Source organism: Chiloscyllium punctatum, chromosome 36 (assembly GCF_047496795.1).
Source record: "Chiloscyllium punctatum isolate Juve2018m chromosome 36, sChiPun1.3, whole genome shotgun sequence".
NCBI classification, from domain to species: Eukaryota; Metazoa; Chordata; class Chondrichthyes; order Orectolobiformes; family Hemiscylliidae; genus Chiloscyllium; species Chiloscyllium punctatum.
In genome coordinates this window covers 27195693-27222621 of record NC_092774.1, presented here as the reverse complement: position 1 = coordinate 27222621, position 26929 = coordinate 27195693, and the positions used below count along the sequence as shown (strand labels likewise).

At 45.7% G+C, this 26929-nt stretch overlaps 1 protein-coding gene and 1 non-coding gene across 2 annotated transcripts in view; one reads left to right on the top strand and one right to left on the bottom strand.

Annotated features, from left to right (window-relative positions):
• LOC140460300 (uncharacterized) overlaps nucleotides 1–26929 on the bottom strand; it is a 749266-nt gene that overhangs the window by 593122 nt on the left and 129215 nt on the right. The window lies entirely within an intron of this gene.
• trnan-guu (transfer RNA asparagine (anticodon GUU)) lies at nucleotides 2688–2761 on the top strand. Its single transcript has one exon. It is a non-coding gene; the product is annotated as a tRNA-Asn (tRNA).

Genomic DNA, 26929 nt, shown 5'->3' with positions numbered 1-26929 from the left:
AAGATTCAAATCAGTGGAGGGGGGAAAATATTTCACTCAAATTGGGACTGGTGGGAATGTGCAACCCACTGCCTGTTCAGGTGGAACAAGCAGATACCCTCAGAGCTTCTTTGGAGGCTATGAGCAAAGTGTTTGGAAATGAGACTAGAAGACTGACGAGCTTGAAATCGTGATCGAAATGAAGCAGGCACCTGTGGACAAAGGCGTTTCCTTTGCCAGTGAAAGATATTGCTTCACAAAGTTGGGCCTGTGGAAGGGAATCAGTGACGGTGATTATCGTTGGTTGTTCACCTTGTGAATGTTCCCATTGCTGCGCATGTCCGTGTTGGCGTCAGAACTCTGCAGCATGGTGGCGTTAGATGCGCACAGGGCCTGGCGCACCAAACTCCACCTACCTGTTTGAAATGCAGCTCACAGCTTGTTCACACACCTCAATTAATCTTTCTCATTGTTCTGAAGCCGGCGTACGGTTTGAATTCCCGACCTGCGGGAATGAGAATCCTTACACTGTCTCGCGTCAGTAAATGTCCCTGAGAACATCTGAGTCAACTCACAGCGCAGTCAGATGAGGGGAAGCTGAAATAGCCCCACACGCTGTTCACGGGCACATTTTATTCTCCCCAACTCAACGCCTCAACCACTGCGGCTCCTGGCAGTGGAAAAGAAACAATCACCAAAACCCCGTCTAAGCTCTGTGAATCTTCAGAAAATCAGCAAACGTTCATCCCTTCGGATTTTCTATCCTAGGCTGACAGCGATGGGTTTTGTCACTCTTTTGTAGGACATTGCAAGTGGATGTTTTGCAGAAAAGCACCACAATGCCATCTGATTAATCAGGACCTGGATGTTTTCGGTCTTTGAATGTCAGTGTTGTGCTGCAGAACTTTGTTGTTGCCAGTTTCTAATACTTATCTTCCCAGTTCCCTGTATCACTTGTCGAAAATGTTTAATTTGTGTCTTGTAATCCTTTCACTGTCTGCTAATGAGGATAGTGTTTCCATGTTTTACCTAAATTATCTTGACCTTGCATACCTCAAGCCTCAAGCTAATTTCACGAGAAACACTCTCCAGTTCAAAAGCCAACTGGTAATAATGGTTCTGTTCCTTGTCACGTGTCCAATTTCAGATCGATGTTGTTAATGTCCCTTATAATCCTTCATATCCAGGTTTCGCTCACAGGGCTAGAACAGACCTGTCACCAAATACATTGACCAATCTACGTTCATCCTATCGATTGTATTCGCATCATCAACACTTCTCATCAAAATAACTCGAGAGACTTTCATCACAATTTTCTGTGAACAGTTCTACATTAGCTTTGCTGAATGAACCCCAAATTTCTTGAAGTGGCTCCTTATTTTCGGCCCTGATTATTAATCTCTCTACGCATGGGAATGGATCCTTCCCAGCCGCTCTATCTCTCATCAATGTGTTTAGTTCAATTCGATCTCCCATCAGCCTCCTCTGTCCTGATCAAATCCAGGGGAACAGGAACCGTTGGGGCTATGGCGCGGACAGGACAATCCCAATACTCACCTTTCCTGTTATAACTATTCCATGAGAAAGTTTAGACCTCAACTTTGGGCGTGTAGTTGTGGCCGAACACTTAAGGTGTTGGCGAAGAGATCATTTGGGGCTCCCCCGCCCCCGGGTGGTAACCTGCTGGCTATGCTTTCTTCACTGGCGATTTTAAATAACTTCCTGTTGGTTGCATTATCGCTCAAACTTCACAAAACCCGTCTCAATAAAGACCCGTTTTCTCATGTCTGGGAATTGATTGCCATGCAGGAAACTCGGGTTCTGAACAAACAACGTATCAGACTCACAACGTCAGCTCTGTTTACCTTTCCACATATGCTGCTCGACCTGTTGGCTTTCTGCAGTATTCTCTGTGTTTATTAGGCACAAGTGCTGCTGTTCATTCAAGAACTTCAATCCCTGTCCTCTGGTAACTGACTCTGGTCAGTGGCAATTGGTTCTTCTGATCATTAAACTGCCCATTCCCACCGCTTCTTCTCCCATCATGACCAACAGCCCCAGGAAATCTCCAGTTATCCTTCTTTGCTCCAAAGCGAACATTCTCCACCTTGGGAATGTCTCCCCAAAATGGAAATTCCTCATCCCTGGACATGAGGCAAGGCGTACAATTGGGAAGAGATTTTGGCAAAATATTGTCAGTTAGGAAATGGAAAAATGTTCAAATGTTCATGAAGCAAAACAGAAATCCCAGTCTCCAGCTTTGTGAACCTTTAGAAACACTTTGGGAAGCGGATTTAGAGGGGAATGAAAGATGACATGTCCGATTGAGCAGAGACAGTCCAGACACCGTCCCCTTGTTGAAGAGGCCGGGTGGTTGACTCTGATGTTCTCAGCACATGAACTGATCTGAGACATTGAAAGAATTGTCGTTCCTGCACATCAGGAATTCAAACCCCTTCTCCCCTGCGAGCCAAGGAGAGAACTCGGGAACAGGCAAAACACTGAAAGGCGCGAAGGGCGCCGGCCCCGGAGTAAGAAAGCTAGTTCCTCGTGACATGGATGTGTCTGCAGACTGTCCCCGGTATCTCCACAACACATCTCCCAGGCTTGATTATGGAAAAGAAAAATGATAGACGACAATTGTAATTCCTGGCGGGGAGGCTGAATTATAAAATCACTAAGCAATGGTGCAGCGTCCGAACGGGCCTGTCTCTGTGGCGCAATTGGTCAGCGCGTTCGGCTGTTAACCGAAAGGTTGGTGGTTCGAGTCCACCCAGGGGCGGTGTGTTCGCTGCCCGTCTTTGGCTTCGAAGCTGTGCGCTTTTAATGTGGTCAGGAAAATGTTCCCCAAGCGGAATTCTTCTCCATAAAGGGGTTTCGGAATTGAATTCCTGTCTCACGTAAGGGACTGCGTATGCTGAGAAGACCAGACCAAAAGAGAAACTCGGCAGGTTTGACAGTACTTGTCGGTGAGAACAGAATTTTGAAATGTTGCCTCTGATTCTCTTTCCACAGATGTTGCCTGACCTGCTGAGTTCCTCCTGCAATTTCTAACTGAAAGTTCATTTCATCTTTTGGGGTGAAACACCTAAATATCTGCAAACACCATGCGCCGATATTTAACCCTTTCGAATCACTGTGAAGTGATTGGATTCAAACAAACTCTGCGATGATTCACTCTTTCTCAGCTCCACCGGCAGACAGACCTGGGAAGTCAAGCTGTCAGTGTGGTTCTGTATTCGTGGGCCGAGTGGTTAATGCGATGGACTTGAAATCCATTGCGGTTTCCCCACGCAGGTGTGAACCCTGCCGAGTACAAAATGAGAAATGTCGTCGAAAAGAAAGGGAGCTTGCTCCCCGGCTTCTTCTTTAAGATTCAAATCAGTGGAGGGGGAAAAATATTTCACTCACATTGGGACTGGTGGGAATCTGCAACCCACTGCCTGTTCGGGTGGAACAAGCAGATACCCGCAGAGCTTCTTTTGAGGCTATGAGCAAAGTGTTTGGAAATGAGACGAGAACAGTGAGGTGCTTGAAATCGTGATCGAAATGAAGCAGGCACCTGAGGACAAGGGTGTTTCCTTTGCCAGTGAAAGATACTGCTTCACAAAGTTGGGCCTGTGGAAGGGAATCAGTGACGGTGATTATCTTTGGTTGTTCACCTTGTGAATGAACCCATTGCTGCGCATGTCCGTGTTAACGTCAGAACTCTGCAGCATGGTGGCGTTAGATACGCACAGGGCCGGGACGCAATGGATGATGCATCTGACTCCACCTACCTGTTTGAAATGCAGCTCACAGCTTCTTCACACACCCCAATTAATCTTCTCATTGTCCTGAAGCCGGCACACGGTTTGAATTCCCGATCTGCGGGAATGAGAATCCTTTCACTGTCTCGCGTCAGTAAATGTCCCTGAGAACATCGGAGTCAACTCACAGCGCAGTCAGATGAGGGGAAGCTGAAATAGCCCCACATGCTGCTCACGGGCACATTTTATTCTCCCCAACTCAACGCCTCAACCACTGCGGCTCCTGGGAGTGGAAAAGAAACAATCACCAAAACCCAGTCTAAGCTCTGTGAATCTTCAGAAAATCAGCAAACGTTCATCCCTTCGGATTTTCTATCCTGGGCTGACAGGGATGGGTTTTGTCACTCTTTTGTAGGACATTGCAAGTGGATGTTTTGCAAAAAAGCACCACAATGCAATCTGATTAATCAGGACCTGGATGTTTTCGGTCTTTGAATGTAAGTGTTGTGCTCCAGAACTTTGCTGTTCACAGTTTATAATACTTATCTTCCCAGTCCCCTGTATCACTTGTCGAAAATGTTTAATTTGTGTCGTGTAATCCTTTCACTGTCTGCTAATGAGGATAGCGTTTCCGTGTTTTACCTAAATTATCTTGACCTTGCATACCTCAAGCCTCAAGCGAATTTCACGAGAACCCTTCTCCAGTTCAAAAGCCAACTGTTCATGATGGCTCTGTTTCTTGTCATGTGTCCAATTTCAGATCGATGTTGTTAATGTCCATTCTACTCCTTCAGATCCAGGTTTCGCTCACAGGGCTAGAACAGAACTGTCACCAAATACATTTACCAATCTACGTTCATCCTATCGATTGTATTCGCGTCATCAACGCTTCTCATCAAAATAACTCGAGAGACTTTCATCACAATTTTCTGTGAACAGTTCTCCATTAGCTTTGCTGAATGAACCCCAAATTTCTTGAAATGGCTCCTTATTTTCGGCCCTGATTATTAATCTCTCTACGCATGGGAATGGATCCTTCCCAGCCGCTCTATCTCTCATCAATGTGTTTAGTTCAATTCGATCTCCCATCAGCCTCCTCTGTCCTGATCAAATCCAGGGGAACAGGAAACGTTGGGGCTATGGCGCGGACAGGACAATCCCAATCCTCACCTTTCCTGTTAGAACTATTCCATGAGAAAGTTTAGAGCACAACTTTGGGCGTGTAGTTGTGGCCGAACACTTAAGGTGTTGGCGTAGAGATCCTTTGGGGCTCCCCGCCCAGGGTGGTAACCTGCTGGCTATGCTTTCTTCGCTGGCGATTTTAAATGACTTCCTGTTGATTGCATTATCGCTCAAACTTCACAAAACCCGTCTCAATAAAGACCCGTTTTCTCATGTCTGGGAATTGATTGCCATGCAGGAAACTCGGGTTCTGAACAAACAACGTGCCAGACTCACAACGTCAGCTCTGTTTCCCTTTCCACATATGCTGCTCGACCTGTTGGCTTTCTGCAGTATTCTCTGTCTTTATTAGGCACAAGTGCTGCTTTTCATTAAAGAACTTCAATCCCTGTCCTCAGGTAACTGACTCTGGTCAGTGGCAATTGGTTCTTCTGATCATTAATCTGCCCATTCCCACCGCTTCTTCTCCCATCATTACCAACAGCCCCAGGAAATCTCCAGTTATCCTTCTTTGCTCCAAAGCGAACATTCTCCACCTTGGGACTGTCTCCCCAAAATGGAAATTCCTCATCCCAGGAAACGAAGCATGGCGTATATTTGGGGAGAGATTTTGGTAAAATATTATCAGTTAGGAAATGGAAAAATGTTCATGAAGCAAAACAGAAATCCCAGTCTCCAGCTTTGTGAACCTTTAGAAACACTTTGGGAAGCGGATTTAGAGGAGAATGAAAGATGACCTGTCCGATTGAGCAGAGACAGTCCAGACACCGTCCCCTTATTGCAGAGGCCGGGAGGTTGACTCTGATGTTCTCGGCCCATGAACCAATCTGAGACATTGAAAGAATTGTCGTTCCTGCACATCAGGAATTCAAACCCCTTCTCCCCTCCGAGCCAATGAGAGAACTCGGGAACGGGCAAAACACTGAAAGGCGCGAAGGGCGACGGCCCCGGAGTAAGAAAGCTAGTTCCTCGTGACATGGATGTGTCTGCAGAGAGTGGGATCAGACTGTCCCCAGTGTCTCCACAGTAAATGTCCCAGGCTTTATTTGTGAAAATTAAGACTGATAGACCACAATTGTAATTCGAGGCGGGGCAGGCTGAATTTTGAATTCACTAATAGCCTCCCTTAAGGGATGGTCTTTTGTCATTGCTTGTCTCTGTGGTGCAACTGATCGGCGCATTCTCCTGTTAACGGGGAAGTTGGTGGTTCGAAGCCCACGCAGGGGCGCTGTGTTCACTGCTCCCCCTTGCCTTGGGTTGTGTGCTTTTAATGGGGTCAGACAAACAATTTCCAGAACAGCTGCTTCTCATTCGGTCTCCCTGCTTCCGTTTGTCCCGTCTCCAGGAACCGGGCCCTCTCTACTGGCAGAAAATTGGGCCCTTCTGTTTCGAAACTTTTCTCTGAGACCTGAGTGACCAGTGACGAGTATTGCCCTCCTCAACAGAGAACAGGAGAAGACCACGCAGACCTCCACATGTGTGTTATCTCAAATGCGCACATATGGCCAGTATATCAATGCGAAATATTTATGTCGAAGTGTTTTGGGAAGCAGATGAGAAGGCGAGGTGCAGAACAGTGCGCCGTTATACAGGAAAGCTGCTAAAGAGGACATTAAGTGAATAGGAGAGATGGTTTCCCTTCTGGGGGATGCTCCCATCACGCACCCGCAGACATATCGCCGACGCGCAAATATAAACTCTGTCTAAATTCCCACATTCTGTTTTTTCGAACTGTGATTTCGCTCAAAAGCACATAATTTCAACACTCGCAAAATTCAAACTTTAACAAATTGCTCATAGATGTACTTTGCGAACACCTGGAAAAAGTTTTTCCAAACGTACCTGGGGAATTTCGGTCTGAGGGCTCTTGAACTTTAAGTAGAAGGACTGGAAGTTTGCCTCGAGGCTGCGGAATGTGGCGATGTGTTCCCCATGTTAACTGGTAGTGGTTGGCCATCTCAGTGCTTCCCGATGCAGGGCTGCCCCGACCCACAGGGAGGTTTCTTTGATAAACTGTCCCGGGGCTTCCAGCCGCACCGTGACGTCATAGGGCGAGCCCCCGTTGATGGCCTGCAGCTGCTGTGACGCAATAATGATACTGGCCCCGGAACATGAATACAAATTAGTTCGTGAGTCACGTGGTACTGAATCATTGGATGGAATGTTCTTTCAACTTCACGGATTTATATATGAGAGGAGGTAAGTGGGCAGGGCTTACACCTCGGATCCGCTCTTCCTTCACTCTCAACACCCCACACCCACCTCCCATTGTCCCAAGGCAATTTCCCCTGTAACCGCCGAATGTGTAACACCTGCCCATTTACCTGCTCCCTCCTGAATATCACAGGGCTCGAACATACCCGCCAGGTGAAGCAGCACTTTACCTGCACATTTGCCACAACCTAGTCTACTGCATTCGCTGCTCACAGTGTGGTTTCCCCAAAGTAGCATGAAGCATAAACTGGGTGACTGTTTCGCAGAACATCTCAATTCTGCCCGCAAAAAAAATGGCCTTGAGCTTCTGGTTGCCCGCCACTTTTACACGCCACCCTGTGCCCTGGCCAGCATCTCTGTCTCAGACATGCAAAGCTCAGCTCCAAATGGAAGAACAACGCCTCATTTTCCACTTGAAGACCTACAGCCCCCCTGTCTTCAATATCGAGTTCCATGACTTTAGGGCCAGAAATCCGCCATGTCCTATTCTCTCCTATTCACGTAACGTCGTCTTTAGCAGCTTACCCGTCTAAGGGCGCTCTGTTCTGCATCTCGCCTTCTCATCTGCTTCCCAAAAAACTCAACATAAATATTTCTCATTGATATACTGGCCCCATGTGCACAGTTGAGGTGACATACTCGTGGAGGTCTGCGTGGTCTTCTCCTGTTCTCTGTTGAGGAGGGCAAAGCTTGTGGTCATGTTCAGATGCGCAGATTTACACGGAAAAGGGAAGAGAATGATACGAATTGAGACACGCGTTTACTTACAGTGTAGAACCAGCAGAGCGAAGGTGGGCCGCATGGCCTCCGTCTACGCTGTGCCACACGTTATGATTCAGAGTTAAATCACAGTTCGACCAACAGAATGTGGGAATTAAGAAAACAGTTTATATTTACACAGCCTCCATACGTCTGCGCAACAGCATATTACACGACAGCAGCGGAGGTCTTTGACATCAGGCTCGAACGTGCATGCCACACGCCAGACGAAAGGCTGAAGGGACCTGTGGAAAACACTCCGTGTGGGAAAGTACAGTAGCGCAGCGGGAGGGTGCTGGGTTCATGTCCCTCGATCGAAACTATCGTCTGCTATTGCTTCCCTTTGTAACGGGATTCTGTTCTATATCTTGCCTTTACCTCTGCTTCCCAAATCTTCGAGTATCTGAGCTGAATATGTCACTAAACACTGGCCCTATTTACACAATTGTGGGCAAGTGCTTGTGGAGATTGGAGTTGTTTCCCGCTGGTCTGCTCTGAACTGAATCCTAACACCTCTTCTCTGAAATGGGAATGAGCTGGTGAAGTTGAAACAATTCGAATTCGAATCCCTACAGTGTGGAAACAGGCCCTCCTGCTCAACAAGTCCTTATCAACCCTCCGAAGAGTAACCCACCCAGACCCGACATTTACTTCTGACAGATGCGCCTAACCTACCGACCTCTGGGCACTATGGGGCAGTTTAGCATGGTCAGTCCACCTAACCTGCACATCTGTCGACTGTGGAAGGAAACCAGAGCACCGCAGGAAACCCACGCAGACACGGGGAGATTGAACAAACTCCACACAAACAAGCCGCACACGGGTAGGATCGAATTCAGGTCCCGTTATGAGACAGCAGTGTTAACCACTGAGCCGCAAAGCCACATTATTTGCGGTCGTATTCATTCCCTGCAATAATTCCCCACTCCGGTTCAGACAGGAATGACAGGACGATCAGCATTTCGAAATCAGCATCACCACACAGACACAGTTCCCATGATGAGGACACATATCACCGATTGGGAATCATCTCGGAGAGATACAAGTGACAGAGAGTCACATGGAAATGATGGACTGAACGGCTTCAGGCTGCGGCGGAATGACGTCACGCGTTGATGCCGTCCCTCTCCCTGTCTCTGGGACAGAGCGGCTGAGGGAGAAACAATGGCTCATTTTCAACTTCATCTGGGACAGTTGGGGCTCAGATGTTCACTGCTGCTCGTTCGCAGCAAAGAAACTGACGCCAGTGTTAGGAAAGTCTTTCTGCAGGATTGCTGTGTGAAGACGAATTCTGAACACCAAGCAAGCTGAACACAAATACACTCATATGAATTTACCTGAGGGAACAGTTTCCGGTGTCCATTTCTCTCTCTCCCACCATCACAGCATCTTTCTGTTTCTTTGATTACAGACCTTTGTAATGTAGTTAAAACTTGCCAATTTCCTACGCATTAGTGTAACTGACGTCTCCCATCCCAAATGATTGCGAGAGAGCAGAAGAGCGAAGGGGCTCTGCCCTCCCCCAGAACAGTGTGCAAGTAGAAACAAAATGGTTTAATTATCCGCCAGTGGAGAGAGCCCAGTTACTGGGAACGGGACAAATAGCAGCGTCCTGGGCGCAGGGAGACGGAATGAGAAGCAAATGTTGTGGAATCTCTTTGCTGCTTGCGATTCTTGGAGCAACTCAAACGTATTTCACATTGAGCAAGTCTCAGCTGCTTCAGGGGAGGGCACTTGGAGTGTCTGGGGTCAGGGCACCATACACCTGGCTGGGCCTGCGGCTCGTTGGTCTAGCGGTATGATTCTCGCTTCGGGCCTCCAGGTGGGTGGACTTGTGAAAGACCCCGGGTTCAAATCCCGGACGAGCCTTCATTTCTTAAGTTGCCTTGTGCAGAAACACCGGCGCAATTTTCTCAAAAAGCCCACTTATGAAACGAGATCGTGCTGCCTGATGTCGGGATGGGGTCGAGCTCCAATGACAGCGAACATGGCAAAAGGAAACACTTGTTCAAAGTGAAAACAAGCATTGGACATAGTTCGCCCGCGCAGTCCGACTCTGAATGAATCCTCCAGCTGCATTATTGCTCAATTGTGAGCGTGAAATTTCAGGAAGCGGGGAAGTGAAGTGATTGCAGACAGCGCTGAACAGGTTGACGTTCATGGTGCCGTGTATGAGGATTGTCAGTAATGAAGGTAGATTGGAAAGTTGGGACAGTTCTCCTTGGAGAACAGTAGGTGGAAAGCTGCCTGATTGACAGTTTTCAAGTCATGAGGGTCTAGACACAGGAATAATATAGTGCAAATGCTCCCACGCCTGAAAGGATCGACAACGATTCAGCAGAGTTTTAAAATCACGAGGAAAAGAAGTAAAAGTGATATTAGAAAGAACGTTTTCGTACAGGGAGTGATCAGGGTCAGTAGGTGACGCAAACATCAAACAATTATGGTCCTGAACCCATAGGACAGACGGATGGGAGTGGAAGACAAGAAGAAAGAGAGACACAGAGTGAGCGAGAAAAGGGTGAAAAGTCAGAAAAAGAGAAGTTAAGGAAAAACATAGAGAGACTGAGGAAGGGATACAATTCCAGTGGGTCCCAGCTTTCTCTATGGTTTCATACACTCCTTCTCATCCATGAGAGACAAGCCCTTCTCCTAGAATCTACGTCAGTCTGGATGGTTCAGGGACGGTGTTTAGCACACTTGCTTTCATTTTTCACACCATAGAGTGTTGGAGTTGGGACGTCATGTTGAGGTTGTACAGGATGTTGATGAGGCCACTTTTAGTTTCTGTTCATTAATATGTAAATCCCAGAACTACTTTTAAGGTACATTCTCCAGAAAACTTCAGGTTTTATAAAAAGAGGTGACATCTCAGCTCACTCAATGCATTAAAGATGTGAGGTTTGAGTCTGTCTGTATCCCAATCTTGAGTTAGACTGGTTGTATTTTCAAAGTAGGGATTTATAAAATATGACATGGCTTCACTGCCTGCAGATTGCACACTTTTTGAGGAAAACTGAATGTATCTGCAAATATAATTCTGAAAATCCAAATTCACCCCATAGACTTGTATGTGCATAAGAGAGTGCGTGTTTGTATGCTTGGTAAAGTGTCATAATTTGGAGATGCCGGTGTTGGACTGGGGTGTACAAGGTTAAAAATCACACAACACCAGGTTATAGTCCAATAGGTTTAATTGGAAGCACTAGCTTTTGGAGCACTGTTCCATCATCAGGTGGTTATGGAGGACACAACTGTAAGGCACAGAATTTATAGCAAAAATTTACAGTGTGATGTAACTGAAATTGTACATAGAAAAATACCTTGATTGTTTGTTGAGTCTTTCATCTGTTCATAAACCATGATATTTTCACTTCTTTCATATGTAAATAGAGTCATAGAGATGTACAGCATGGAAACAGACCCTTCAGCCCAACCTGTCCATGCTGACCAGATATCCCAACCCAATCCACTCCCACCTGCCAGCACCCTGCCCATATCCTTCCAAACCCTTCCTGTTAATATACCCATGCAAATGCCTCTTAAATGTTCTCAGGTTAACTGTAACAATTGATGTTAGCTAACATCAATTGTTACAGTTAACCTGAAAATGTAACTTATGTAAATTTTAATAAGTTTTGAGATTTACATATGAGAAAAGTGAAACTATCATGGTATTCGAACAAATGAAAGAGTCAACAAACAATCAAGGTATTTTTCAATGTATAATTTCAGCTTCATCACACTGTAAACTTTTGTTCTAAATTCTGCGTCTTATAATTGTGTCCTCCACAACCACCTGATAAAGGAGCAGTGCTCCGAACGCTAATGCTTCCAATAAAACCTGTTGGACTATAACCTGGTGTTGTGTGATTTTTAACTTGGTAAAGGGTAAGTGTGATGGAGTGTAAGCCTGTGAAAGGCTGTATTTGTGTGTGTACCTGAGAGAGACCGTGTGGATAAAAGCGAGGGGTGGCATTTTGGTAAAACAAACAAGGGCAAGACTTGTACAGTAAATGGTAGGGCCCTGGGTCTTGTTGTAGAACAGAGAGACCTGTTTTTTTTGGGGGGGGGTGGAGGGGAAGTTTCAGGTACATAGGTCTTTGAAAGTTTCATCACCGGTAGACAGGGTAGTTAAGGTGGTGTTTAGCACACTTGCTTTCATTTTTCACACCATTCAGTGTTGGAGTTGGGACGTCATGTTGAGGTTGTACAGGATGTTGATGAGGTCACTTTTAGTGTACTGAGTACAGTCCTGGTCGCCCTGTTATAGGAAGAATACTATTGGAGAGGGATGGGAAAAGCTTTCCCAGGATGTTGCCAGGACTGAAGGGTTCAGGTTATAAGGAGGGGCTTGGACCTTTTTCACTGGAGCGTAGGAGGTTGAGGGTGACCTTGTAGAAATTTACAAAATCATGAAGGTTGTAGGTAAAGTGATTAGCAAATGTCTGTTCCTTAGTGAAGGAGAATTAAAAACTAGGGGACTTTTTTTAAGGTGAGAGGAGAGAGATTTTAAAAGGAACCTGAGGGATAACGTTTTTACACAGATGTTAGTTTGTGAGTGAACGAACTTCCAGAAGTGATAGACGCAGGTATAGTTACAACATTTAAAAAAACATTTGGATGGTGTAATGAAGGTGTAGGTGTGTAGTGTACCTTTTGACATAGAGGAAACGAGCAAGGACTGACTGAAAGCACAAAGTGTGCTGAACGATTTAAAAATGTAACGTTTGGTTGAAACAAATAGCTGGAGTTGTGTTGCCATGGAACAAAAACAAATTCCAATTCTGCCAATCAGTTTAAAGTATGCCCCTGATACCAAACTCCTATCGAACTTGAATTTTACAGTTTGGAATGACACCAAACCAATGAAATGATCTGATGTTTTGGGGTATAAAACCAGACATTTTGAACAGTTAGAGGGGAAACAGCAAAGACAACCAAGCAAGCTGTTAATAGCATTTTAAGTGTGGAACCACCAGCTCTTGTGGGAGGAGTGCATTCCTCAGAAACATTTTGGAGGAATACTGTATAACTGTGAGACTGAAAACAGTTTTCCCACTGAACGTTAAACAGATACTGAGAATGTAAAACGTCATAAAGTGTGTTCCTGGGAAATGGAGGAGAATTGAACTTGCCAACATGAACCAAACTTTGCAGAGAAAGGAAATTTTCTGGGACGGAAGAGGTTGATAGCAGTCAATAATTGTCAGATTATTTGATGAAGGTAACAGCTCATATGGGGTGATTACTGGGGATCCCAGAAGATTCGTATAGAACTTAAAAAATCTTTAATTAGGTTTGAAACATTGTTTTGTATTTTGATTGATAAGGTTTATCTAAAGGAAGAAATATGCTAACTTTAAAAAAATCAAGGTTAAGGAGGGACAGATTGATTGTATGATTGTTTGAGGACAGATAAAAAGACATTTATTGACATTGAGGTGGGAGTCGAGCTCAGAGTGATACAATTCTAAAATTTCACTCTGTGAATGAATGGAAAACTGCTTAAAGATTGGCTCCTGGTCTTATACTTCACCAATTTAGATTGCTGATTTGACAACTCTTGTAATCATAGAATCCCTACAGTGTGGGAGCAGGCCATTCGGCCCAGCGAGGCCACACTGACCCTCCGAAAAGCATCCTACCCAGACCCACCCCATAACACATCTCTGCATACCGTGGGGCAATTTAGCACGGACAATCCACCTTAACCTGCCCATAGGTGACACCGGCGTACATGCGCAGTGTTTGCTGACCATAGGTGGAAACTGGAGCACTGAAAGGAGGGCAAAGGAATGTGCAAATCCCACACAGACAGTCGCCAGACGGTGGGATCGAATCCGGGCCCTTGCAGTGTGAGGCAGCAGCGCTAACCACTGAGCCAGCGAAATGGCTGATCTTTAAAACATTGAGAAAAGCTAAAATGATATATTTAGAAACGTCAATAAAGTCTGAAAGCATATTCAATTGCTTTAAAAAAAACTGCAGACATCTTTCTGAAACTTGCAGTTAAACCACAGTTGAGAACAGGCTGTGAGGGAGGAATGACCTATTCCTAGTCTTGTGAAATTGGTTCAGAATAGGTAGAAATAGAGTCATGGAATTGCAGAGCACAGAAACAAACTTTTTGGTCCACGCCGATTACATATCCTAAATTAATCTAGTGATCTGTTTGCCAGTATTTGGCTCATATCTCTCACAACCCTTCCTTTTCATAAAGAGGCCTTTCCAGAACCCATCCAGAAGGCTTTTACATGTTGTAAATGTACCAGCCTTGACACACGGCCTCTGGCAGCTCATTCCATACACGTTCCACGCTCTGCGTGAAAATTTATCCCTTTTGTCCCTTTTAAATCTTTCCCCTCTCACCCTAAGCCGATGCCCCTCTAGTTTTGGACTTCCTCTAACCTGGGGAAAAGACATACGAAATTGAGCAGCCAGACAAAATTCAAAAACAATAAAATGTTGAGTCTCAGGAAAACAAATTTGTGGCACCAGTCTTTTTTTTCTCTCCTATTAGCATTTAGACCGAAAATTTGTCGGTTACACCAACACCTCCACAGGACAAACTACGCATGCTTCTCGGTGTCAGCAAACACTGCGCATGTACGCCGGTGTCAGCAAAATATTGCGCATGCTCCTACCTGACAGCGGAAACAGTACGCGACATTCTTTTGATAGACCAATAGAAAGCGCCAGAAGACCGGAAGGAGTGTGGTCTTCCTGCCATTGGGAACGCCCCTATTCTCTGAATGCGGACATTGGACCATGAGTTTGTGAAGCTGTAGTTGCTGTTCTTCTCTCTCTGAATGAAGATTGAGCTTTACCTCAAACTGCAACTTTCCTCTGTCCAACATCTGTGAGTACAACACACTCTTTTCTCACTCCCTTTTCCATTTTATTTTTTCATTCTGGAGTTCAGTTCTTGACTTGCAGCAAAGTTGGTTCAGGTCTGTGTCTTAATTGGCAAACACATGGCAAATGCAGTGACACAGTGTGAAGTTATAGTCTTTCCTGTGAAATAAAAACAGAAAGGAGATGCATTGTTTAAATGGTGATATATTGGGATGTGGGACAAGTGAGAACTGCAGATGTTAGAGATCAGCGTCGAAATATGTGGCGCTGGAAAAGCACAACAGATCAGGCAGCATCCGTGGTGCAGGGCAGTCAATGTTTTAGGCAAAAACCATTCATCAGGAATGATGTGTGGACGTACAAAGGTGCCTCAGCTACCTTCTTCTCAGGCTTTCTATCCCAGTCAATGCCAGTTGTCAGACAGGTGCAGCAAGCAATGAGCAAGGCAAGTGGTCTGAGACAGCTATATTCCCAATTTTACAAGCCAGCGTTCTACCCAAAATATCTGATGGTATAAAAAACAGTCAACTGCTGTGTGGCACTTGTGTGGGTTGGAACAGAAAGTAAAGTCTCTTCCATTCAGGTGGAGGTGTCTCCACACATCCACTAACCCCAACTCCTCACACTGGGGCAGCACGGAGGCTCAGTGGTTAGTTCTGCTGCCTCACAGCACCAGGAACCAAGGTCTGATTCCGGCCTTGGATGACTGTGTGTGGAGTTTGAACAGTCTCCTCGTGTCTGCGTGGGTTTCCTCCGGGTGCTCTGGTTTCCTCACACAGTCCAATGATGTACAGGTAAGGTGAATTTGCCATGCAAAATTGCCCATGGTGTTAGGTGCATTAGTCAGAGGGAAATGGGTCTGGGTGGATTACTCTTCGGAGGGTCAGTGTGGACTTGTTGGGCCAACTTGTTTCCACACTGTAGGGAAAATAATCAAACTAATCATGTCCACCTACTGCTTAGATCGTGCAGTCATACATGCCAGGCCCCTTGTCACCCTGTCTACCTCAGGGTCTATGAGGAGATTAAAATTCCCTCCTACGATCGTGCTGTGCACCCCAAGACTCATTAATTTAGCAACTCCATCAGTTAGAAATGTAAAAGGGTACACATTGGGGGGGGGGTGGGGAATATACATTCAGGACGCCATGCTCTTCTCCATGTAGTTGAGCTTTAAGAATGATGAACTGTCCAAGTTCGTCCTTAATTTTCTCAACTACCTGGAAAGGGAGGTTCCTTCTTATCAGTATAGCCACTCCTCTACTCTTAGAGCTAAAAGGAGAAGAATACCCTATCATAACTCCCCCACCACCCCACCCCACCTTGCCCACAGCTAACATCTTGGATCCTTCCAACTGAGGCTGTGCCCTAACCCCAGGCAATTCACAGATGAACAAAAAACACGTTATTTACATTCGGAGAGTTAAAAATGGATGCCCATTTCCCCCCTCTCTCCCCCCCACACACACACCCCTTCTCCATACATCTTAACCACAGGTAAAGCCACCCCCAAACCAAAACCAAAAGGACAGCAGTTCAAACAAAAGTCCTCACATAATGCACAACTGACCGATATACTAAATAATTCTGGTTTTACATCAAGGCAGTACGGAGAAGCCGATAACCACAAAAAAAATGGAGAGAGAGAAAAGAAGGGACAGAAAGAACTGTACCATTGTCTGTATCGATGGCCCCATCCCGACCTGAGCCCTTGAATTCAGAGAATTCACAAAGTCCTTCGCCTTTTCTGCTGAATCAAAATGATATACTGTCCCCCCATGAGCAAAATGCAACACGGCCAGGAACCTCAAGGAACATTGTATGTTCAGATCCCTTAATTTTCTCTGAACTTCATCAAAAGCCCTTTCTCTTCATAATTCTGGCTCCTGAGAAGTCCTGAAAAGATATTATTCTTGAGCCTTTAATGCACAAAGCCTGTGGATCTCTTCCCAGTCTTCTTGCTGTTTCAATCACTAACTGTTTTTCTTTATAATGCAGGAGTCACACAAGGACCGTGCAGGGGCGTGGGTCCGGTCCTGACCTGCACATTGCAATCCGGTGGGCCCGCTCCAAACTCAACAGGCCCGACTCCAACTCCAGCCCCAAGAACATCAGGAACCACTTCTCCAGGATTCCAATGAGGTCTTTGCCTTCCTCATGTTCCGGAAGACCCACGAGCTGTAAGCTTTTTCTCCTAGTTTTATTTTCCAGGTCGTCCACTTGCTCCTGAAGGACCCAAACCTGGTCTTCCAGCGTTTGGATCCTTCCTCCTGAGACCTCCGCCACGGTCTCCGATGCCACGGTCCTCTCCTCTGCTGCCTATTCTCTTTGGGCCAACATTTGAATTTACTGCTCGTGCTTTTCCAGCATGGCAGATAGTGGTTCCACCGCTGCTTCAATCTTTTCTCAGAGTTTGCCAAACTCCAAGAGTAACTGCTGCTGCCCCATTAAATCCAAAGGGACTGCCCTGGGAGTTTGAGCAATGGCTCCAGGCACCCCCGGATGTAGTAGGGGAGTGCACTACCTGCTGCACTCCTTTTGGCCCCTTTCCTTCATTTGCTTTCATCCTGGTCTTAAAGCTGTCAAACCACAATTTTAGCAGCTCCAGAAGTTCACTAAGTTTATATTAGTATTTTTTTTCTCCTAAGGATAGTTAACGAAGGGGGCGGGGGCGGGGTAAAGGTCCACATTGCCATAGGATATGGCACAGAGTCCAACACAGCAGACCACTCAGACCACCGCCATCTTGGATCTCCAAGAAAATGGTTTTCAGACCAGTACAGAACAGCTACAGCATCATACAGCACAGATACAGACCCTTTAGTCCAACTAGTCCATGCTATGTTCTCAAATTAAACTGGTCCATTTGCCAGTGATTGGCCCATATCCCTCCGAACCTTTCCTATTTATGTACTTATCAAAATGTCTTTTAAACATTGTTACTGGACCTGCATCCACCACTTCCTCTGGGCATTGATTCCACACACAAACCACTTTCTTAAAAAAAAGTTTCTCCTCATATCTTTTTAAATCTTTCTCCTCTCCCCTTCAAAATTTGCTCCCTCATCTTGAAACCCCCACCCTAGGGAAAGGACACCTGCTGGTCACATCATCTATATCCCTCATGATCTTATAATCCTCTATAAAGTCACCTCTCAACCTCCTACACTCCAGTGAAAAACATCTCAACCTATCCACCCAGATGTAAGTATATTCCTATCCAGTTATGATCTGTTCAGTGCTGGTGCAGGCTCGAAAAACCAAATGGTCTACCCCTGCTCCCAATTCAGTCACACTGTGTGAGACCATAAGACATGAGAACAGAAATTAGGCTGTTCAACGCATCGAGTCTGCTCCGCCATTCAATCATGGCTGATAAATTTCTCAAACTCATTCTCCTGCTTTCTCCGCATTACGTGGGTTTCCTCCGGGTGCTCTGGTTTCCTCCCACAATCCAAAAATGTGCAGGTTAGGTGAATTGGCTACGCTAAATTGCCCGTAGTGTTCGGTGAAGGGGTAAATGTAGGAGTATGGGTTTGGGTGGTATACGCTTCGGCGGGTCGGTGTGGACTTGTTGGGCCGAAGGGCCTGTTTCCACACTAAGTAATCTAATCTAATCTAAAAAAAACCTTTGATTCCCTTGATACTCAAGAAGCTATCTATCTCAGTGGCAATGAAGTTTATAGATTCAGCATTCTCTGGCTGAAGACATTTCTTCTTATCTCCACTCTGAAAAGTCTTCCCCTTACTCGAAGGCTGTGCCCTCACGTTCTCGTCTCTCCTACCAACGGAGACATCTTGTGAATGTCCACTCTGTCCTGGCTGTTCAGTATTCTGTCTGTTTCAATTAGATCCCCCCACCCCACCACCCCACCCCCCTACCCCCGAGTGTGGCCTGTTAATCAGCATGGACCAGACCCTTCAGGATGTGGTACAGAGGAATTAGGTTGAGCAAAGTGAGAATGGGGGAAGAGTCTGAGGGATGGAGATTTTCAGCTTTCTGGGAATGAGAGGAAAGAAAGTTTGATATAAATTAGAATTGATTAGATAGGCTGAAGGGCCAAGGATTGGCAGATGGAGTTTAATTTAGATGAGTATGAGATTTTGCGTTTTGGGAAGGCAAATCAGGGCAGGACTTATACACCCAGTTCTAAGGTCCTGGGGAGTGAAGCAGAATAAAACGACCTTGGAGAGCAGGTTCATAGTTCCTTGAAAGTGGAGTCACAAGTAGATCAGATAATGAAGGAGCTGTTTGGTATGCTTCCTCCATTGGTCAGTACATTGAGTTAGACCATGTTTTGGAATACCACACATAGTTCTGATCTCCCTGCTGCAGGAAAGATGTTGTGATACTTGAAAGAGTTCAGAAAGAATTTACAAGGCTGTTGCCAGAGTTGGAAGGTTTGATCTCCAGGGAAAGGCTGAATAGACTGGGTCTATTTTCCCTGGAGTGTTGGAGGCTGAGGGGTGACATTATAGAAGTTCATAAGGGGCTTGGATAGGATGCATAGCCAAGATCTTTTCCCAAGGATATGTGAGTCCAAAAGTATAGGGCATAGGTTTGAGATGAGAGGGGGAAGATTTAAAAATAACCTGAGGGGAAACTTCCTCACAAAGATGGTGATGTCTCTGTGGAATGAGCTGCCAAAGGAAGTGATGGAGGCTGGTACAATTACAACATATTAAAAGGCATCTGGATGGGTACATGAATAGGAAGAGTTTTGAGGGATATGGGCCAAATGCTGGCAAATGGGACTGGATTAATTTAGGATATCTGGTTGGCACCATTGATTGGGCCGAAGGGTCTGTTTCCATGCTGTGTGACTCTAATCGTCTTCAGTGAAAGTAGAAGTGTGGTTGTGAAGACTAGACGTCCAGAGTAGTTTTCAAAGATGTTTTGCCCTGACTGGGAGCAGAAGTTACAATGAAATCTTTCACTTGTGAGACAGCAACTGAGTGAGGGAGCACATCTGGAATTCTGGTGGTAAGTGGGAATTCATTGCACTGTGGGGATGACGTGCTTTCAGGTTTACTGGCAGTAAGTACAGTGTGCTGAGTGGAGAACCTAGTGAAGGGTTAGGTGGGTTTTTGTTTTAAACTGCTCATTTCATTCAGCCTTCAACATTGTATTTCCAACGCTGTGCATCAGAAGGACCGGTGAATCAGTAACTGGTATCGTTAGAAGCCTTACAATTTTCAGTACTGCAGGTATTGCATTGTTTCATCAGCATTGTAAAGGTTACTGGCAGCAGTGGGAGGTGTGGGCTGTATTCACTAGAAATATAGAAGGGGTAGAGCCTCCCACCCACCCTCCTCCTCTAACCTAATAATAAGATCCGTTGTGATAAGCAGGTAAGTGCTGCATTTTGCTTGTTTGTTTCTTTAGGTCTAGTTTTTAAAGTTTACCTTTTAAAGGGATGGCAGAGAAGGCAGTGCAATGTTTCTCTTGCAACATGTATGAGGTGAGGGAAGGCATTGGCGTCCCTCCTGATTACACTTGCAAGAAGTGCACCCATCTCCAGCTCCTCCAAGACCGTGTTAGGGAACTGGAACTGGAGTTGGATGAACTGCGGATCATTCGGGAGGCAGAGGTGGTCATAGATCAGAGCTTTAGGGAAGTAGTTACTCCGAAAGTTATAGAGAGATGGGTGACAGTGAGGGGGAGTGGGAGGAAGCAGCCAGTGCAGGGACCCCCTGCGGTAATTCCCCTCAAGAACAAGTATACTGTTTTGGATACTTGTGGGGAGGGATGACTTACCAGGGGTAAGCAACGAGGTTCAGGCCTCTGGCACGGAGCCTGTCCCCGTTGCTCAGAAGGGAAGAGTGGAGAAAGGTAGAGCGATAGTTATTGGGGACTCAATAGTGAGGGGCACAGATAGGCGGTTTTGCGGGGGCGACAGAGACTCACGATTGGTATGTTGCCTCCCAGGTGCAAGGGTACGTGATGTCTCTGATCATGTTTTCCGGGTCCTTAAGGGGGAGGGGGAGCAGCCCCAGATCGTGGTCCACATTGGCACCAACGACATAGGTAGGAAGAGGAGTGAGGATGTTAGGCAGGCTTTCAGGGAGCTAGGTTGGAAGCTCAGAGCTAGAACGAACAGAGTCGTTGTCTCTGGTTTGTTACCCGTGCCACGTGATAGAGAGTCGAGGAATAGGGAGAGAGAAGAGTTAAATGCATGGCTACAGGGATGGTGCAGGAGGGAGGGATTCCGGTTTCTGGACAACTGGGGTTCTTTCTGGGGAAGGTGGGACCTCTATAAACAGGATGGTCTACACCTGAACCCGAGGGGCACCAGTATCCTTGGGGGGAGGTTTGCTAATGCTCTTTGGGAGGGTTTAAACTAACTCTGCAGGGGCATGGGAACCTGGACTGTAGCTTTAGGGTACAGGACCTTGAGTGTAGGGAGGTTAGGAACATGGCATCGATCTCGAAGGAGGGTGCCTGTAAACAGGAAGGTGGCTTGAAGTGCGTATACTTCAATGCCAGAAGTATAAGAAATAAGGTAGGTGAGCTTGCAGCATGGGTTGGTACCTGGGACTTTGATGTTGTGGCCATTACAGAGACGTGGGTAGAACAGGGACAGGAATGGCTGTTGCAGGTTCCAGGGTTTAAATGTTTTAGTAGGGTCAGAGATGGGGGTAAAAGAAGGATAGTATTACAGCAGTAGAAAGGGTGATGGAGGAAGACTTGCCATCTGAGGTAGTTTGGGCGGAGGTTAGAAATAGGAAAGTTGAGGTCACCCTGTTAGGAGTTTTCTACAGGCCTCCTAATAGTCCGAGAGAAGTAGAGGAAAGTATTGTGAGGATGATTCAGGAGAAGAGTGAAAGTAGCAGGGTGGTTGTTATGGGGGACTTTAACTTCCCAGATATTGACTGGGAAAGCTATAGCTTGAGTTCGTTAGATGGGTCGGTGTTTGTCCAATGTGTGCAGGAGGGTTTCCTGACACAATATGTCGACAGGCCAACAAGAGGTGAGGCTATACTGGATTTGGTTCTAGGTAAGAACCAGCCAGGTGTTAGACTTGGAGGTAGGTGAGCACTTCGGGGACAGTGACCACAACTCGGTGACTTTTACTCTAGTGATGGAGAGGGATAAGTGTGCACTGCAGGGCAACAGTTATAGCTGGGGCCAGAGAAATTATGATGCGGTGAGGCATGACTTAGGATGCGTGGATTGGAAAAATAGACTTCAAGGGAAGAACACAAATGATATGTGGAGATTGTTCAAGGAACAGCTAATGGGTGTCCTTGATAAGTATGTACCTGTCAGGCAGGGAGTAAAGGGTCTTGTGAGGGAGCCGTGGTTTAATAAGGAATTGGAATCCCTTGTGAAAGGGAAGAGGGCGGCCTATGTAAAGATAAGGCGTGAAGGTTCGGTTGGGGCGATTGAGAGTTAAGGTAGCCAGGAAGGATCTAAAGAGAGAGCTAAGAGCAGCAAGAAGGGGACATAAAAAGTCCTTAGTTGGTAGGATTAGGGAAAACCCAAAGGCTTTCTATAGGTATGTCAGGAATAAAAGGATGACTAGTTTAGGTATCGGTCCAGTCAAGGATAGTAGTGGGAAGTTGTGCGTGGAGGCGGAGGAGATTGGTGAGACACTAAATCAATACTTTTCGTCAGTATTCACTCAGGAACAGGACACTGTTGCTGATGTGAATATTGAGTCACAAGTGATTAGAATGGATGGCCTTGAGGTACGTAGGGAAGAGGTCTGGGGAATACTGGAAAGGATGAAAATAGATAAGTCCCCTGGGCCTGATGGCATTTATCCTAGGATCCTCTGGGAAGCTAGGGAGGAGATAGCGGAGCCATTGGCCTTGATTTTTATGTCGTCGTTGTCTACGGGAATAGTGCCAGAAGACTGGAGGATCGCGAATGTGGTCCCCTTGTTCAAGAAGGGGAGCAGGGATAGCCCGAGTAACTATAGGCCAGTGAGTCTCACTTCTGTTGTGGGAAAAGTCTTAGAGAGAATTGTAAGGGATAGGATTTATGAACATCTGGATAGGAATAATGTGATCAAGGATAGTCAGCATGGTTTTGTGAAGGGCAGGTCGTGCCTCACAAACCTTATTGAGTTCTTTGAGAAGGTGACCAAGGAAGTGGACGAGGGTAAAGCAGTAGATGTGGTGTATATGAATTTTAGCAAGGTGTTCGATAAGATACCCCATGGCAGGCTAATGCAAAAACTACACAGGTATGGCATTGAGGGTGCATTAGAGGTTTGGATTAGGAATTGGCTGGAAGGAGACAGAGGGTAGTAGTTGATGGTATAGGTTCATCTTGGAGCGCAGTTACTGGCGGTGTTCCACAAGCATCTGTTTTGGGACCGTTGCTGTTTGTCATTTTTATAAGTGACCTGGAGGAGGGGCTTGAAGGCTGGGTGAGCAAGTTTGCGGATGACACAAAAGTCGGTGGAGTTGTGGACAGCGAAGAAGGATGTGGCAGGTTACAACAGGATATAGATAAGTTACAGAGCTGGGCAGAAAGGTGGCAAATGGAATTCAACGTAGCTAAGTGTGAAGTCATTCACTTTGGTAGGAGTAACAAGAAGATGGATTACTGGGCTAACGGTAGACTACTTGGTAGTGTGGATGAGCAGAGGAATCTTGGTGTCCATGTACACAGATCTTTGAAAGTTGCCACCCAGGTAAATAGTGCTGTGAAGAAGGCATATGGTGTACTGGGCTTTATTGATAGAGGAATTGAGTTCCGGAGTCCTGAAGTCATGTTGCAGTTGTATAAGACTCTGGTGCGGCCTCATCTGGAGTATTGTGTGCAGTTTTGGTCGCCATACTATAGGAAGGATGTGGAGGCATTGGAACGAGTGCAGAGGAGGTTTACCAGGATGTTGCCTGGCATGGTAGGAAGATCGTATGAGGAAAGGCTGAGGCACTTGGGGCTTTTATCGTTGGAGAAAAGAAGGTTTAGGGGAGATTTGATAGAGGTGTACAAGATGATTAGGGGTTTAGATAGGGTTGACAGTGAGAACCTTTTTCCGCTAATGAAGTCAGCTGTTACTAGGGGACACAGCTTTAAATTAAGGGGTGGTAGGTATAGGACAGATGTTAGGGGTAGATTTTTTACTCAGCGGGTTGTGAGTTCATGGAATGCTCTGCCAGTAGCAGTGGTGGACTCTCCCTCTTTATGGTCATTTAAGCGGGCATTGGACAAGCATATGGAGGTTATTGGGCTAGTGTAGGTTAGGTAGGCTTCAGTCGGCGCAACATCGAGGGCCGAAGGGCCTGTACTGCGCTGTATTTTTCTATGTTCTATGTTCTAAATGATTAAGCAGTGACAGAACACATATACGAGAGGGCAGGGTGGGACTTGTCTTTCGATTTGCAGAAAGTGGGAGGTTCTGGGAGCTGTCATCCTGAGTGCACTCAACCTTGGTAAATCATTGAAGCCCTACAGTGTGGAATCAGGCCATTCAGCCAATAAAGGCAACGCTGACCCCTCTGAAGACCATGCCACCCAGACCCACCCCCACCCCACCTATCCTGTCCTGTCCTGTCATTTCTGCTGGTGAATTAGACTAGGACTAGGGGATATGGCCTCAGGATTAGGGAGAGTAGATGGAGGACAGAGATGAGCAAGAACTGCTTTCCCTGGAATGTGGTGAATCTATGGAATTCTCTGCCCAAGGAAGCAGTAGCAGCAGCTTTATTCAGTATATTGAGGATACAGTTGGCTGGGTTATTGCATTATAGGGAATTAAAGGGTAGTTGGGACAATGCAGATAGGAGGAGCTGAGATGATGACCTTAATGAATGGCAGAGCAGGCTGGATGGGCCAAATGGCCGCCTCCTGCTTCTATTACTGTGAAACTATAACTGTGCATTTCCCTTGGCTAACCCACCTAACCTGCACATCCCTGGACACAATGGGCAATTTAGCATGGCCAATCCAAATCAAGGCCGGTGAGCAGTGTGGTGATGTGGAAAATGAACGTTAGAGAACGATAAAAAGAGACAAGGAGGATAAACGTACCAGCAATCAAAGCTGGAGTCCAAAGATCACAAAAAAAAGTAAAAGCTGAATGTGTGCTGCATTGTAACGAAAGTGAATGAATTGGCTGCACACATTGAAGAGAATAATTATGGTCTGAGACTCCTTACAGAGAAGTTTAATGGGAAGCTCGGTAAAGGTAGATGGTTGGCATTGCTAATCAAAGCACTGATCACAGGGTAGTCTGGTGTCAGCTCGGATTTCAGGTCCTGATTTCTCTGTCCTCTGTTGATCTCCCTGTTCCCACAGAGTAAGGTGTCGTATGTCCTCAGCTCTGCTGGGTTTTTGCTGAAGCTTTGACCCCCCTTTTCCACCTTCCAGAACAATAAAACATTCAGTCACTCAAGGCCCAACCCACATTGCCCCAGCCTGTCAACCACCCAGACAGAGAGACTCATCGTAGTGGGGAATAAACAAGAAAAATGAAACAAAATTAGAAATAAATAGGTGAGTGTGTTTAATGTTTGTTCATTGGGAAGTCAGACAGAAATAAGGGTCTCCCAGGATTCTTATGGTACCCAACTTGAGGAATTCTCTCTCCCTTACATCTAACTATTAGTACCCAACTCTGATTTATAACAACACTTACAGAAATAAAGCATTTGTGATCAAAATAGACATAGAGACAAACAGCATAGACATAGACATTTGCTTTCTCCCAAACACGCACACATGCATATAAGTGTATAGGGTGAATTTGTATTTGCAGAATTATATTTATAGATACATTGAACATTACAGCGCAGTGCAGACCCTTTAGCCCTCAATGTTGCACCGAACTGTGGAACCAATCTGAAGCTCATCTAACCAACACTATTCCATTCTCGTCCATATGCCTATCCAATGACCATTTAAATGCCCTTAAAAGTTGGCGAATCTACTACTGTAGCAGGCAGTACATTCCACACCTCTTCTACTACGGAGTAAAGAAACTACCTCTGACCATCTGTCCTATATCTATCACCCCTCAATTTAAAGTTATATCCCCTCATGCCAGCCATTGCCATCCAAGGAAAAAGGCATTCACTGTCCAACCAATCTAACATCCCAGTAACTCTCCTCTGAACCTTTCCCAAAGCTTCCACATCCTTTCTATAATGCGGTGACCAGAACTGTACGCAATGCTCCAAATCTGGCCGCACCAGAGTTTTGTACAGCTGCAGCATGATCTCATGGTTCTGAAACTCAATCCCTCTACCAACAAAAGCTAACACACCGTATGCCTTCTTAACAGCCCTATCAACCTGGGTAACTTTCAAGGATCTCCGTACTTGGACACCAAGATCCCTCTGCTCATCTAGATTACCAAGAATCTTACCATTCGCCTAGTACTCTGCATTCCTGTTGTTCTTTCCAAAGTGAATCACCTCACACTTTTCCACATTAAACTCCATTTTCCACCTCTCAGCCCAGCCCTGCAGCTTATCTATGTCCCTCTGTAACTGACAACATCCTTAGTCAGTATCCACAACTCTACCGACTTTAGTGTCATCCGTGAATTTACAAACCCACCTTCTGTGCCCTCATCCAGGTCATTAATAAAATGACGAAGAGCAGTGGACCCAAAACAGATCCTTGTGGTACCTCACTAGTAACTGAACTCCAGGATGAATATTTCCCATCAACCACCACCCTCTTGTCTTCTTTCAGCTAGCCAATTTCTGATCCAAACTTTGCGCATTTTTTTGAATAAAATCAATCTGCTGGCAGTCAATGCATGCATATAATATTTTGTAAACTTCACTTTGGAAACAGAACATGTCAGATTCAAAATTGGGATACAGACTGAGTGTGACCTCATACCTTTAATGCATTGTCTGAGCTGAGGTGTCAACTTTTGTTACAAACCTTAAGTTATCTCGAGAAGGTGATTTGTAAGAAGTTCTGAGATTTACATATTAATGATACCTACAACCCATTCTAAAAGATTAAAGACTGATGGTTTGCCACGTCTGTATGTTTAGTTTCTCACTGGTGTTGGTGTCAATGCCTTGACCCCTTGTCTGGTTGTTTCTAAAGACGCTGTATTGCAGGTTTATCCTGAATTTATACAGTTTTTCTTTGCTTCCCAAAATCAGATCTGCTCCCACTGAGCAGTATCCCAATGTCGTGAAAGATGTTAACTTTCAGGTAGAGTTATTCAAAAGAGATGTTTTTACTTTTTTGGCCCTGTAAGATCCTG